The sequence below is a fragment of the Dermacentor albipictus genome, chromosome 6 (assembly GCF_038994185.2).
Source record: "Dermacentor albipictus isolate Rhodes 1998 colony chromosome 6, USDA_Dalb.pri_finalv2, whole genome shotgun sequence".
In the NCBI taxonomy this organism is placed as follows: Eukaryota; Metazoa; Arthropoda; class Arachnida; order Ixodida; family Ixodidae; genus Dermacentor; species Dermacentor albipictus.
Window position 1 is genome coordinate 26,142,853 of NC_091826.1, and position 16,517 is coordinate 26,159,369.

At 47.2% G+C, this 16,517-nt stretch overlaps 1 protein-coding gene across 1 annotated transcript in view; it reads right to left on the reverse strand.

The window, feature by feature from the left end:
* bma (SCY1-like protein bma) overlaps window positions 1-16,517 on the reverse strand; it is a 550,265-nt gene that overhangs the window by 236,688 nt on the left and 297,060 nt on the right. The window contains exon 4 of the mRNA XM_070540208.1: window positions 355-396. The gene's annotated coding sequence lies outside the window, so the exon portion shown is untranslated. The remainder of the gene's footprint in view (window positions 1-354; window positions 397-16,517) is intronic.

The window sequence follows — 16,517 nt, forward strand, 5'->3', positions numbered from 1 at the left end:
GGTAGGCCAACAGCGGAACTCTCAGTTCATAGTGAAACTTTCGAAAGGGAAAATTGTCTAGTGTCTTGAATATCGTCTCATCTATTGAAGTCAACGTATTACATACTATATGCAAATTGATTTGATTTGATTTGACTTATTCTTCTTCGCCAATGCCCCCAGGAGGATGAGCCATGGCTGAATAACATAGTTACGCTAGCTCGGGCCGAACGCGGTAGCATGATGTGATTGTGTGTAGCATGATGAACGCGATTGGTATTATCGTCTCGATCTATTTATAACCGCAGCGACAGCTTGTCTCGAAGAGTAATAAAAGGGAGAAAGGACAAAAGAATAAAGAGAAAGCTGACTCACCGTGACGAAGACAGGCAACAGTGTTATTGCTTCAGCCGCTTTCTGCAAAGAAAAAAAAAGAAAAGAAATGAATAAAGCAGAAAAACTAGCCGCAGTATTCAGCAGTAGAATCTGACAATGACGGAGTGCACTCACAGCTAATAAGGTAACCAGTTTTCGCGCGTAACCACCGCTAACAAACAGTAACGAGGCGGCAAGAAGACAAACTTCGCAGTCCTATCTCTCACGCCCATCCAAAAAAAAAATTATGAGTACAAAGAAAGCACTTAATTTGAGCTCTACGTTATATGATTTCCCGGGGTAAAGCAACGAAGAAAACGCACAAAGAAGGCATTCACGTGAAAGGTTCGGCGCGTAGGCGACCTTAATTAGGGCGTTTCGGCAAACAGGGTCCACTAGGACACGATGAAACATGCACAGGCACAAGCACTCGTAATTAAGCACGTATCTGAGCAAATTTCTTTAATAACTAGTTGGAGCATTTTACACTATAGTGTAGACTCACTACCGTAGATGTATACCTCGCAAGTGAGACGTTAATAATAATAATATTTGTGGTTTTACGTGCCAAAACCACTTTCTGATTATGAGGCACGCCGTAGTGGAGGACTCCGGAAATTTAGACCACCTGGGGTTCTTTAACGTGCACCTAAATCTAAGCACACGGGTGTTTTCGCATTTCGCCCCCATCGAAATACGGCCGCCGTGGCCGGGATTCGATCCCGCGACCTCGTGCTCAGCAGCCCAACACCATAGCCACTGAGCAACCACGGCGGGTCAAGTGAGACGTTGGTGACGAGGTAGGTTGTAGGTTAGAACCGCGGGGCTGATGTCGACACCTTGAGACGCCTTTATCAACTATAGAATGACTCAAACGGCTTCGGAATTTTTTACTTCTCGCGAGTATAGCTACAGTGTTAAATAAAATATAAATGAGCTTTTCGCCTCGGTTACGTCACCGCTATAACACGTCCACATCACCAGATAAATAGAAGCGCCGTTGCTTGTTGGAGTAGCAATACCACGTGCTTTGGATGAGCACCGAGTCTTTACACGTTATCGCCAGTGCCGCTGATTTCGCCTGCGTATTCTGGAATACGTGTACAGCCTGGACCAACGCTCTCAATTTTACAAACTCAACCGGAAGACACCCTAAATTAGCTCCTAAAGCATCCCTGTTTGCCTCGCAAGTTTCTTAACACTTCACAACTCTTCATTCATATTGTCACAGTCGGTAATGTGGAAAGAAGACGACGCTGATGGTGGTCTTGGAGACGACGAAGAAGTGTTTTAGCAGGATCGATGCTCTACGCTTGTTGGCTCAGCCATTAAAAGCTACCTGTAAATAGACGAACGCTTCTTCCTTTCCGTAACATCATAAACGTGACTGCGCCACTGACGATAAGCGTCACCCGGACCTGACAGGTTTTCACGAGTCAGCGAGCGGTAGTTGTTCACAAAACGAAGACAAACATGGAGGCGCGCGACTCCGCCTGAATGCTCAAATATCGCGGAACTTTTTATTCACGTACTTAGAAAACATTCGTCGACTCGACAAACTTTAGTTATGCTCTGTCGCCTTCATGCACCTTTCACGCGGCGAATTCTGTCGCCTCATTGTAGGACGGCGCATATACAGAAGGAATTTGCCAGTGCACGCTGTTGCCCATGTGTCAGAAAACTCAGTGCCCAATTTTTTAAAAACTTATTCCTTTTTTTTTCTTGCGCCTCCCTCCTACTCTCTTTCTCTCCCCAATTCCCTTCCCTACCCAGAGCAGCATGTAAGCGATGTCTATACGCCTGCTAAAATCTCTGCCTTTCTTTAAAAGGTTCTCTCTCTCTCTCTCAAATATCGTGGCTGTTGAGGACTGCGGTGAGCTCTTTCGAGAGGGCAAAGGAACAGATGCGAACAGTTCGTTTATCTTCGATTTTATTGTTGTTAAAGGGAAAAGCTAATTATCATTTTTTCCACGACGCGATAATCTTTTCAAAGGAAAGTGCATCCTATACAATACATCATATTATAAACAATCCTTCATTCCTGGAACCACTGTCAATTAGGACAACTTGCGATGTGATATTGCCCCTTAAATCGACCTCGCACTTCTCGATTCGGTAACGTTCTGCCTACTGCTGAAATATTTTGATTTTTCACCAGGTTTACTCTTTATTTTTCTATGTCATCCAAGGTCGAAACATCAAGGCGCTCGCTTCAACTTTGTTCATTTTTGGTGTAAATTTCAGTTTATTTATTCAAAAGAACCTTACAGGCCCTATGGAAGGGCATAAAGTAAGGGGGGCACATTAAACAGTGAAAGGTATAAAAAGTACAAATTTCTAATAGGAACAGTGCTACCAAAAGATTACCATGTTACACAATATTGAAGGCACTAGGAATACAAAGCAATATATGAAGGCACACGAACACATGTTACTGTTAACAGAGCAAAGAAATACCGTTTATGAAAATGATATACAACATGGCGAAAATGCACGATAACATACACTAGATTGGTCACTCGTGAACGGTATTGGATTGGTATGAGGTTGCTTTCCATTCAAATGCTTTAGCTGTTACCTTTTTAATATTTCTGTATTGACGGTTATTGTTTTGTATATTATCGTGACATATATTGCATTCACGATTTCCTTTTTCCCCTCTCTACTTAAGTAACTTTATACAAGCAGATGACTCGATTTAATCGCTGCAATATTTCCGTAGCTTGTCTCTTACTTGTCGCTGCTGAATAGAACAGGCAACACAAGTCGCTAAAGACGGGTACATCTTGTATAAAGGAGTTATTACGTCCCTCGACGGGCGTCCGGGTTCCTGAAGCATCATTCAAGCAACCGCGGAGCGCAGCATCAAAAACGATTCCGCTTCGAAGACCGCGTAATGGACAGGCTGTAACGGTCCATGCGAGACGACGCACGAACCAGGCGTTCCGATGCTTTTCGTCTCCTAAACGAAGCGTGTAGCACTTACGTGGGGAGGGGGGGGGGGTTGAGCTGTAAATCAGAACCACGAATGATCCGATCAATCGAATCGCTTCTCCCCAATCGCAGATTCTGCGTATCGACAACTCAGTGCGATGCAGCCAAATGCTGCGGCTCATGACAGCCAATCAGCAAAGAGAACCGGCCGCGTGTGTCAGTTTATTGCGCATTGTAGTGTTACAAACATGGATTGCACATACATACATACATACATACATACATACATACATACATACATACATACATACATACATACATACATACATACATACATACATACATACATACATACATACATACATACATACATACATACATACATACATACGTACATACGTACATACGTACATACGTACATACATACATACATACATACATACATACATACATACATACATACATACATACATACATACATACATACATACATACATACATACATACATACATACAGGGAGGTCCAAAGTGAAGGGACTGTGGAGTAGACCTGTTAGAATCGAATAGCAAATCTAAACACACAGCGGCCACATGTAATTGCAAAGGGAAAAAGAGCGTATCACTGGAAGACAATCAAGGAAGGCAACGAGGGAAGACAACGGCTCGCCCAATGTGCGCCACTGATCTTTCCGTAACGAAGCTTTCGTTCAGTCGGCGTCGAGTAGAGGTCGACCAGAGGCGGACAACGGGCAACAATGCAACGCAAATGGATGCGTCTAATTCAGCTAGATGTTGGAGTTTACTTTGTTCTTCATTTTTCGCTAATATGGATTGTAAATGGGTCGTTTTTTCAACGTTCGACTTACACGTATGTCCCTTCAAGTTTATTTTGCATAAATTCTTGTCTGCCTGTAGCGCTCACTGCGTTCGATAACAAGCGGCTGTGGTGCGGTGACAAAAGGAAGTCAATTCCTTAACAGTCTAAGCTCAGCTTGGCCGCGGCAGCGTAAAAGTAAAGCAACAACAACACGAAAAAAAAAGCAAGTTGGAAAACGATAAACAATTTTGCGATATGTATACAGGGGGGACGTGCGAGCTTTATATATAGGTAAACGTAACACAGCGGCAACATCATGTGATGTGAACGCGGTACAGGGGCGAAAAAAAAAACAAGTCATTGGAGCAAATGAAATTTGCTCCATCTTTGCGACGTCCCAAGACGTGAAGAACGAACAGGCACACAAAATGACGCAGAGCACATCGGCGACGAGACACAAAATATGAGAATGCGGTGTTTGAGAACGACGATGAGGAAGGAGACGAAAGAATGAGGAAAAAAAAGGAAAGCTTTGAGAACACAACATTTCACTGCAAATCACAAAATTTATTGCAAAAAAAAAAGCAGAAGAATCTCTGGCGCTGGTGTTCACGACAGCTTCGAGAGCGGCCGTTTCTGCGAGAACTGGAGTGACGGGTAGTGCATGGCATCCACTAAACTTTGACCATCAGGCTTCACACGGCTTTGTCGACTATGCAAATTTGATCACATTCATGAACACATCGCGTTATAAATCCAACAATTCGCGCCTTTGTGGTGCGCTCGCCTTGACATCTACACGTACGCGTAACCTTAATGAAATTTTTTCTGCGTTATAAGTGGCACGACTGCTTCGCAGTATAGGCCAATAACGGCAGATTCGGCGTAACAAGCCACAATAAAGGCACAAGGATGTCTGAAGCCGCAAGTTCGAAGATGCGACAGACGAACGTACTAACCATCATCCCCATACTAGCTGGACGACCGCAGCGCCGCAGTTCGCCCTAGTGGCTTAATTGGGAAACTGTAGGTTGAATACAGGCGTAAGGGGAGGGGGGCAAGCCAATTGCATCGAAGCAGTGGATGTTTTACAAATCCGCAATTAGAAATCAGGTTAAGAATGCGCACCTATGGAGAAATAACACAACGGAAGGAAGGTACGAGCAGATGCCAGTGGTCAGGCGAGTCGGCGATGAGTGAGTGAGTGAGTGAGTGAGTGAGTGAGTGAGTGAGTGAGTGAGTGAGTGAGTGAGTGAGTGAGTGAGTGAGTGAGTGAGTGAGTGAGTGAGTGAGTGAGTGAGTGAGTGAGTGAGTGAGTGAGTGAGTGAGTGAGTGAGTGAAAACTTTATTGAATATAAGTAAAATAAGGCACGATGGTACTCACTGAATGCACACTACTCATTGCATTAAAATAATGCACAGTACTTATTGAATGAAACACGGCAGTAGGAGCGTGTATAGTGGATGGATGGATGGCCGGATGTTATGAGCGTCCCCTTCGGAACGGGATGGTGGGCTGAGCCACCAAGCTCTTGCTATTATACTGCCTAATCTCCTACCTAGGTTAAACAATAAAAAAGAAAAAAAAAGAACACTATGAACTCCCACAACCAAATTTTCTGATCCCCTATTGCGAACTGTGCTTTTGTACGCCTCCATTTTTGTTTTTATGCGAAGCATATTACGAGGGCTCAACCCAGCTCCTCAGGCGCGGCGGTGACCATGAAATCACGTGACACCGTGACGTCACGACAGAGGAGAAGTGGCTTTGGCTCAACTCTTGCAAGACGGGCTGGGTGGGAATCGAACCAGGGTCTCCGGAGTGTGGGACGGAGACGCTACCACTGAGCCACGAGTACAACGCTTCAAAGCGGTACAAAAGCGCCTCTAGTGAATGCGGTGTTGCCTTAGAAACGCGCTGTTTCTAAGGCGTGCGTCTCTTGCTCAGGCGCACATTTCGTTGCCGCGCCGAACGCTGCTTTGCTCGACGCTCACCGCGTCCAATGCGGGGCGCGTAGTCGCTGCCCTGTAGCCCATTGTCTTACACCCCTTGGCGGGTCGACGGGAACGCTGTCGCGTTCCACTCTTGAAGGCGAAGAAGTAATGCATGAGTTGTTTCTTCGTCTAGCCGAACCAAATATAGCCAAGCAACAGCAGTTCACCAGGCTAAACAGTGGTTCAACAACTAAAATAAAGGCTAGTATGCTTCGCATCCTGGGCTTAACCTTACCTAAGCCACAGCCATTTTTGTTTTTGTTGTTTCCCTACTTTTCTTCCACCAATCCTCCAACCGCCTCTTACTAATCCCTATTGCGGACATGTTTACTTCTATACTGCTCTCGCTGAACCCAAGGGCTTCAAGGAGGCCAGTGGTGCCTAAATCGACCGCCGCGTTTAATTCCGCGAATACGGTAACGCGTTAATCAAGCTAGTGCGGCATTGCCGGGTGTACAGCTGACGATACGAAGAGACAAAACATTGACGCACGTGAGATTAGGCTCCATTATTAAACGACCCTTCTGCAACAACAGTATAGGGCTACGCTTATGATTAAAGGAGGCGCTGGGAAGGCGGCAGAAACGTGGGAAGACGTCTCCTCAATTTTCTGTTTCAGCTAACCATGACGCCACGCCGTTTGAGAATGTCTACGAGAGTGCAGGTGTAGGGCCAAGCGTAATCCGCTGCCTCCAGAAACGCCGCAGAGGAAACCTCCTGGCCACGATCCCCGATCCAGACGACCCTCTTCTCAAAGGGCTACCCCGAAGAGCGCAATCCTCATTAAACAACGCCATGTGCAAGATACGCCAAGAGAGGTGGCACTATCGCCCTGTGGCAGTGACGACGGCAGCAAAATCACCAGAGTGTTTTAGTTGAGCGTCATTACGGTACGCTCCGCTCCGAGCTGCCCCGCTAAGCCACAGCGGAGCGGCGGGCGATTTTCACGCTTTAGTTATACGTTTAGCGTAGCTGAGCGGACCTTTCGTAGTTGCAGCGCCCCCTGGCCAAATTGAGGGTAATGAAAGAAAATAAAAACACTTTATGATCACTCTTATACCGTAAAACGTATATATGCATATATATATATATATATATATATATATATATATATATATATATATATATATATATATATATATATATATATAACTTTTCTCCGTGAAGTATCTAAACGTGCGCTTGTAATGCGTTACCGGTCCATTTTATCCAATGGAAAATAAAGCGCCGTCTTGGGGAATGCCACGTGTTAGCCAGCACGCTTGCTTTCTGCATCCAATCCAATCCGTTCTGATGCCAACGCTAGCCAAAGTGCTGCGCGGCACGCTCCGCTCAGGCAGCATCTAAGCGGACCGTGTTCCTCGCTCCGCTATCCCGCTTACGGCTAAGCGGACGGCGCATGCGCATTCGCGCTTCCGCTCCGCTTAACTGCTTAGCGGCGTGCAAACGCGCTCAACTAAAACACTCTAACGCTACTAGGTTCTAAGAGCGTTGAGCGCAATGACCACACCCGACAGCAACCACTTCCGCAAATGAAACGCTGCGCATGTCCACTGGAGGTGCGGACCACCTAGTGCGGAAATGTGAATGCCCGTAGAAATTACGATGAAGTACCGGGTTAGGGCAGGGACTTGGCCCAGCCATGGGCTAACGTCTGACACCTAACTATGAAGCTTCGCATACGAAGCCTCGATAGAGAGTTACACTTAGCCCGATCTCGCTTCTCCTTGCCCATTTGCCCAAGTGAGCCCAGAATCATAATTTAAATATATTATTCTCTCTGCAATCCTTGAAGCGTGCGTATTAAGAACCAAGTATCGGTCAATCATTAAAAAAAAAATGCATACTCTTTTGGGATAATCTTGCCATCCAGCAATAATCGTCAACAATCTATCGTCCGCATTATTTCGCCCCTCGCGCTTGCCGCTTTCATCACACGAACGTTTCGTTAGGCTGACACGCACATGACACCTGTGACGTGAAAGTACCCGGAGCGCCGAGTTAAAAAGTTTAAATTGTGGGGTTTTACGTACCAAAACCACTTTCTGATTATGAGGCACGCCGTAGTGGAGGACTGCGCAAATTTTGACCACCTGGGTTTCTTTAACGTGCACCTAAATCTAAGTACACGGGTGTTTTCGCATTTCGCCCCATCGAAATGCGGCCGCCGTGGCCGGGATTCGAGCCCGCGACCTCGTGCTCAGCAGCCCAACACCATAGCCACTGAGCAAACACGGCGGGTGGCGCCGCGTTAGAGAAGTAATTGCACGCAGAGTAAATTACGATTACTCTTTCGGGGATGAGTTAAGCTCCAAAAGGTGCACATTTGTTTTTTTTCTCAGAGCCCTACGGTGTACCTGCCGATCCCAAATAATTCTTACAATCAACCACCTTTAACCCTAGGGCAGTCCATCTTCTTTACAACACTGAACCGTTTTAGCGATCCTGAAGTTTGAACTAGAAAAAGAAGACAAAGAGAACAATAATGAACAGCGAGAAAACCTCGGCTGCGGCCCACAGTCGGCCAATCACCTGGCCAAGCCGCAGTGCAAGCCCCGGGGCTAGATGTATTGAGAGCGGCTACCACGCTGTACGCACTCCCGAAAAACACGCACACACGCTGCTTACTCTGGGCCCTCGTCCCCTGCCCGGCCCGACCACGTCGTTTAAGGCGTGTGTAAACATCAAACGAGAGCGCCAGGGGGCGCCTGAAGCGGTGAACAACAATCGAGCAGGAGCTGCTGCTCTCTGGCGGTGACCGCCGTGCCAGTTCGGCTGCCGCTGGAGGGCAGGCAGGCCGTTCATTGTGGCCGCGATGTTTGTATGTGTATTCGCCGTAGGCGATGTACGATCAGCGTGGTTCTTTTGTTGTTTGTGGCCTGTCCTTTTTTTACTATCCGCGTTCGACGAGAAGTCGGCATCTGGAGACGGTGTAACTACTCTCTCTCTTTCCCCTAATTGACAGGCGTGCACAGAACGATACAAATGTTACGTTTATATTCGAAAGCTCGCCCTCGTGGTATAAAACGTCTAAAGCATGCGTGTTTAAGGTCGTGTACATGAAAGGGGAAAAAACATTCACAACCTCCCGTCTTGTGGCACAAAGCTACAAAGGAAACCCGTACGCTTTTCTCAGCAAGAACGCTTTGCGGTTGAAGAAAAATTGGTCCCCACCCGGGATTCAAACCCTGGAACAACCTTCTTTGTTTTCACGTGTTATCGTCTGCTCCTTCTTTTTTTTTGTCATTGCTCTTACCACGCTTACACTGATTTCAAGCACACTACGCTCCGGCTGTTGATGTGTGCACCAACTTATAGAACATCAAGAGAAAATAAAAAGAAAAAAAAAGAAAAGAAACAGGACCCACGGACTCCGAAGGGGGGGGGGGGGGGCTCCGCTGCTTGAAGTGCTCCTCGAGTAAAAGGCCTCGTAATCCCCGTAAGCCTCACCATGACAGGTGGACTCAGACCGGCGTGAAGCGCTCACGTCTCCGTAAGCTGACGCTGGTTGAAGGAAGACGCTATCCAGAAGACCCCACCCCCCTCACCCTTCTCCTCCCTTCAATTTTCTTTCTTAGTTATTTACTTCTTTTTTTTCTTCGCTTGACCCTAGTGTTTCGTTCCTTCTCTCATCAAAGCTGACTCTCCATCTTCCTTTTGCTTTTCTTTCGTGCCGAGTCCGTGTCCAGAAAGAGAAATCGAATTTCAACCTGAAACTCCCGCCACTGTGCCAATTATATAGTTGCACACTGTCTCATTTCGAGCAGCCCACTCCCACTCAGTAAAGCCAGCGGTGCAAATCTAGTACGTTCTTTGAAGGGCTGCAGTAAAAGGTGTGACCCCCTTTCCGTTGTCGCTAAAGGGCTCTCTGAGCAATCAAAACAGGCATTATGAAAAACATAGCACGATGAGAACTTCCTAAATACCAAAAAATTCTGCCCCACTTCGTTTCTCCGATGACGAACCGTCGCGTCCCTTTGCGTTCTTCGTGCCGCTTTGGTTGCGTGCGCGCATGTGCGCGCGCACACACGCACATACTCACAAACGCACAAAGTGCACATAGGAACGGGGACGCGCATTACACTCACGCGTTCAAAAACGCACATAATGCGCACACGAACACGCATGCGCGTTCTAACAAACCCACCAATGCACTCGCACGCACACACGTGCACTCAGACACAGAAGCACACACACACACACAAATAAAGCAGCCCTAGAAACCGACTGTGAGGCGAACGCGAAATGTGTTCCTCTTCATTCCCATGTCGTCGTCACAATTACTCTACCAGACCGTGACGTCGTGCCAAGTGGTTCAACATTCCGCGTTGTTGATCTCAACAAAAAGCAATACATCCCTCGAAGCGAGCTCGCGATTGCCCCGACGAGAGGCGACATTCTCGACGCAGACAGAAAATCCTCGACAAGAAAGAGATCCTGAGCCGCGAGGCACAGAACAAAGCGAACCTGTATCGCCGTCGTGTTTGTTCCTGTCTTGTCGTTTCTATCTGCTTTCGTGTCTTTTTTCTTTCATCTCTTGCTGAGCGACCTCCCGCTTCAGCGGTCCATTGCTCGATGAGATGAAGCAACATCCGAGGTTTCAATATATCTATATATATGTGGTAGTTATATATCCCTCACTCCAACGACGCTCTTTTAAAGAGAGGTGCGCACCGTCGATTTGGAAACACGACGACGTGCTCATCAGCGATTCCCCACTCTTCAGTGATTTCCTCCGGTGTACAGACTCGTCAAAGTCGTCCTCGCGTCGAATGCTGGCACGCGAGGCACGTTCATCATCCAGCAGGCAGTGTACCGTACGGAAAAATAAAGAAAAGGTTGCTTGCAACACGAAATGCCTTGCGCGTATAGGCCGGCTATTTTTGAACGCGGTTTTGTTAAGCCCATGCATCGCTGGTCTTTAGCTATAGCATCGCCGTTGCGAAATTGCGCTTCGCTGATCCGTGGGAAATCAACTGAGGTGTAGCCATCTGTGGAGCGTTGATATGATTTGTAAATTGTGCCCACTCAGTCAAAGCACCATCAGCTGCATGGAGTAGCACACGAGAACAAATACACATATAGCTAACGTCTCCAGATATCAGTTAACTAACAGTCTTCCAATTGCGTGCTGTCTATCTATTCAGGTGACTGGACGGTCGTCTGCTTTCCGAACAGACGTCACTGGAAAACGATCCCCAATGGTCGTTGACCCGGGAGTTGGTGATTGCACTCTTGAACTTTTTTTTAGTGCGACCGGGCCTGCCCGAATGCGGTGAACGCGCGTGCGAGTGCTCTCATTTACCGCGTTCGGTCGTTCAGGTGTCAACGCAAATTTTGACGGCTAGAGTGAAGCAATTATACCTTGCCTTCTTCTTATTAACGAGGCAGCGTGAAGGAGCTCGTGTCGCAGAAAAGCCGGTGTCGTCGGCATCAGCGGCGTTGGCCGTGAGTGAAAAATCCCGGAAGGCAATTCATAAATAAAAACAACTTGCAAGATGGGCTGGGTGGGAATCGAGCCAGGATCTCCGGAGTGTGAGATGGAGACGCTACCACTCAGCCATGAGTTCGATGGTTCTAAGCGGGACAAAAGCGCCTCTAGTGAATGCGGTGTTGCGTTAGAAACGGGCCGTAGAAAGTTATACTGCGGTGTATATCGGTAATTATGAGCATGTAAATTACAGAAGTCGCAGGTAAACGAGTAGCGAAGTACGTTTCCGCTACATTTCTTCTGCGCTTGGCGCACATGCAGAGCAATCTTGCAGCAAAACAGAAGACCCCCCCTCGCAATGTACGGCACTGCCCCGACAGGTGGAGCGCCACTCACCCTCTTCTCCCCTTCGTCTCGTCAAGAGCATGCCGGGCGAATGAGTGGGCGGTGCGAACGAGGTGCGATAACGCTATCCCGTTCCACTCTTGAAGGCGAAGCTTAAGCGTCCTCCATTGTTTTCCTTCCTTTCTTGCCATGAATAAAAAAAATAACCGCCCAAGTCCTCCCTACAGGTGGTTAACGAAGCCGAAACGTGCAGCCCCGGTGTTTATCACTGGGTTAATCCCGATGGTTCACTAAATAACGGCTTGGTAGGCTGCCGGATTTTCTGTACGCAGTTGCTGCTTGCGCTCGGCTGCACAAGCCTGTTCTTCTGCGCGGGCTGCAGCATCGGCACGGCGTAGACGTGCTCGTTCCAGCTTATACTCGCGGCGTTGCTGATAGAAAGCTGCCTGGTCCTCAGAAGTACCCATTTAGAAGCCGGAGAGAAACTGCTGCGAGCGCACTAGGCTCGCGATGGAGCGCAACGACGTCACTACTGGCGCAGCCAATCGCGCGCCTCTCTTTCTCTCTCTTTTTTTGCTCATTCGCATTGGGTTGCACCCGAGGAGTTTTCTTCGTACAGGCGACAGACAGACGAACGAACGAATCGGCTAGCCATATACAGCTTTGCTGTAAAAAAACAATGCGCAGGTTTTCGTACAGACGTGATACCACTTGAGCTTGCCTAACAGAAGAAAATTCGGCGCAGTCGCTTCATGTTTTCATTCTAAAGAAAGTTTGGGCGCTTGAAGACATCCAATTCCACCATCACTCTCACTTTCTCTGAAGGCGCATCATGGGCTCTAGATTGCAGACTTATTTACATCCTTGAAAGTGAAAAATGGTGTAAATATATTTAGAACACGCATGCTTACACCTAAACAGCGTGTAAGGGTGGGAGTTATAGGTATATTTATGTCCTTGTGCACACTAAAGGTTGTAAATCGATTTACAGCGTAGTCCGAGATGATATCATTGCCTTGTCTGCAGATTTACGTCAAACAATCTGTTTGTTCCTGCCGAAGTGACCATGCTAAATGGGAAACGCTTTGCTAGAGCCGAAATAAACCTTTAGACAGTGCGGGCTTGCAATTATAGGCCGAGGTAGCTTCGTAGCTATGGTACTGCGCCGATAAGATCGATGTAGAGGGTTCGAGTGGGGCCGCGATACGGCCGCATTTTGATGGGGACGAACTGCGAAAAACGCTCGTGTATACCCAGATTTAGGTGCACGTTAAAGAAACTGCATGCGGTCAGAATTTGTTCCAGAGTCCCCTACAGTGGCGTTCCTCAAAACGAGATTGCGGATTTTGCGTGCAGAAACGCTGAATACATCTAAATTTGGAGGTTAGTGACGTTCATCGCTGACAATACAAAGTATTCTCAGGGGGATGACATTTCTCGCCTGCATCAGTCGAAGTTCAATCCGCCTGTAGCAATTCCTACCACGGTTATTACTATGGCTTTCATTTTAGTTTAATTAAATGATTGGTGCAGTGCTCACAATGATTCTAGAGCAATGCACGTGCTCTCAATTTTCTTTTCTTAAGGGGCACCGGCGTCAACTAGAAACTGTAGTTGCCTTTTGCAGTCCGTGTCCCAGTGTGTGTTGTGCTAGCATGTACCGTTCCAATCCGTGAGCCAATTTCACTCAGTATAAGCAGGGTAGAAAATCTCGCAGTCAGAGACCCTGGGATTGCACTGGAACTCATCTGGAAGATACACTGACGAAGTCGTGGCAGTCAGCTTTGGAGATTGGCTATCATTGGAACGGGAAAAAAGCAATAATCAACCACGGTATAAGCAAGTGAGGCGCTATTCTACAGGTACCCGGATACTTTTTCTTCGAGGCCACTCCTTCTGCCTCATTGAGTAAGAAGTTCTAACCGTCATTCCTTCACGGAGAAAAATCCATTTCTCTTCCCGGTCTTCTCTCTTCTTCTCCCGAAGTGCAGGCCGCAACATAAATCTAGTTTGAGTTTCATAACGTCAAGCGGTAAGGAACTAAAATGAAATTTACCGACGTCTGGGTCTCGCTTACGTTCAAGTAAGCCCGACGACATTGCCATGAAAAACGAACACTGCTATAGCGAAGAAACTCGTGCACCTTCGGTGAACAAAAAAATATAAAAGAATATTTGGAAATGACATAACCAACTCAAGAGAACAAAATTTTGTCGCCTCGGAGTAAAGGGATCGTAGAAGAAATGTATTCGGCGCACCTCGGTATATTCAGAGACGAAAACAAACAAACAAACAAAAAACAGCGAAGAAAATCTTTGGTTCCGACCTCAACATCGGGGGAACAGGATTGGACGAGTGCAGTGCTGCTGCACTCCTAGGCGGGAGGAGCTGGCGACTCTTTGGAAATCCTCGAAAATCCTCTTTAGGGAACTATGCCTCGTTGGCGCTCCTTTGAGACTCGAATGGATGGCTCCGAAGAAGGGGGGAGAGGAGGAGGAAGTAAAGAGAGGAGAAGAGTCCGGCGGCGGCGGCTGGTGGTGGCGGCGGTGATTTCGTTTTCCCGACGCAGAAAATACTGCTTGCGGCGGCGTCCGATCGATATCCGCACTCGCGCTGTGGTCACACAAGGGGAGAAAGATAAACCCTTTTGGCCGAGGCCTGCCTTGATAAAAGTGCTCGCGAGCTGTCACACCGACGCTGGATCGGCGCGGGCTTCGTAGAAGGTGAGCCTCCCTGTAGCACTCGTAGCGAGCGCTGACACTAGAGTAAGCAAAAAAATCGAGTCGGGCGGGTTTCTCTTTTCTTTTTGCCATTTCCAAGCCTGTTATGCTTCTTCCTTAGCCAGTGTTACTCAAATGATGGTGTGGTGATGAACACTTCAACACTACTTCAACGCTTAGAAGAGGAGGCCTCAAAAAGTGTTACAAGCACTTCGTTGTGTTTCTACTGAGTTTTCATTGCTCTCAGTAGGATATTTGTTGAGTTGCAATGGGACGTCGTAAGATTTTTGTAATGGAGAAACAAACGTTCCTGCGATCGTGACAGTGGTGTTGTGTGAGCTGAACTCAAGAGCTGCCAAGCCTGTGTGGTTTATTAAGAGCTCGCAAAACGAGGGATCTAACATATACAGGATGTTAGTCTTTGGCTTAACATTTCCTCGGTGGGTAATCATGATGCCGATAATACTAAACCTGCGCTTGGTGTAGCACGTTTATTTCATGAGTACCGACTCGCCCGAAGTTGCACTCTAGTGAGCTTTATCTATATAAGTTGGGAGGCGAACATGCGGAAGAAATGGGAAAGGGCAGGGAGTTTTACAAAAAAAGTCCGGCAGCAGTGCACCCAGCGAGCAGGTCGACTAAGTGATCCTGTATATCGTTACAGCCACACGTTTCCTGGGGCCTTGGATCAACGCTTCGGCTTGCCATCAACGACGCAGGCTGCCTGAGCCCTTTGGTTACCGTGACGCCCGTGCAACCTACTGCGCATCCTCGTCTCTGCCTACGCTGACGGAGCAGAGTGCCCGGCTGCCTACATAAGCCTGGAATCCCTGCTTCGCTCTTCAGTCCGGCAGCAGTGCACCCAGCGAGCAGGTCGACTAAGTGATCCTGTATATCGTTACAGGTAAGAACAAACGACCTTGACACGTTATAGTAATTACCTTGCTTGCTGCACTGCTGCCGGACAACCAAAAATAGATATATATTTTGTATTTTGACTGCTTTTTGACGTGGGCACACGATGTCAAAGAAAGAAGAAAAGGAACTTGCAAGTGCGTTATCAGACTTCCGCAGGGAAATGCGGACTGAAATGAGGCAAATTAAAGATAGTCTGCGCTTCTGTAGCGACACCTGTGATGAAGTTAAGGCAATTACTGGTGACATCAAGGCGTTACATCAAGAAATAAAAGCGTTAACAGCTCAGAATCAACATCTCAAAGCGGAAAACGAGAGACTTGAAAAGAAAGTGGACGAGCTCGAACAATATCAGCGAAGTAATAATCTGGAAATCAGGGGTGTGCCAGAGGAGCTCGACTCGACCTCAGTGATAAAAAAGATCGGTGAACTTGTTGGTGAAGCGGTAACTGATACTGATATCGACATTTGCCACCGGGTGCCCACGGCCCGCAGTGAGGATAAGAACATCGTTGTACGGTTCATATCGCGAACCAAGCGCAACACGTTCCTTGCTAAGTCAAAAAAAAAGAAGCTGTCATCTGAAGATGTGGGATATAAGGGCACAGGCATCACTACCATTTACGTGAATGAGCACTTAACACGACAGAACAAGCAACTTCTTGGGGCTGCCCTTGCAGAAAAGAAAAAAGCCGGATGGAAATACGTCTGGGTCAGCTCGGGTAAAATTTTGGCACGGAAAGATGAACAGACCGATGCCATTCGAATTGAAAACAAACAAGATATCGCCCGCATCAAATAATCTTAGACGTCATTGTGTTGGCCCGGGTTTCTAATTTAATCAGTATGGTGCTCAACTCATCCTCTTTCATTACTGAATCGTCCACGCTAAAATCAAATCTTCAATACTTACACCCATGTTTTTCCTTATTACACCTAAATGTCCGTAGCATGAGGAACAAACAAGATGAGCTGGACATTTGGCTAAAATCCCTGCAAGTTAATT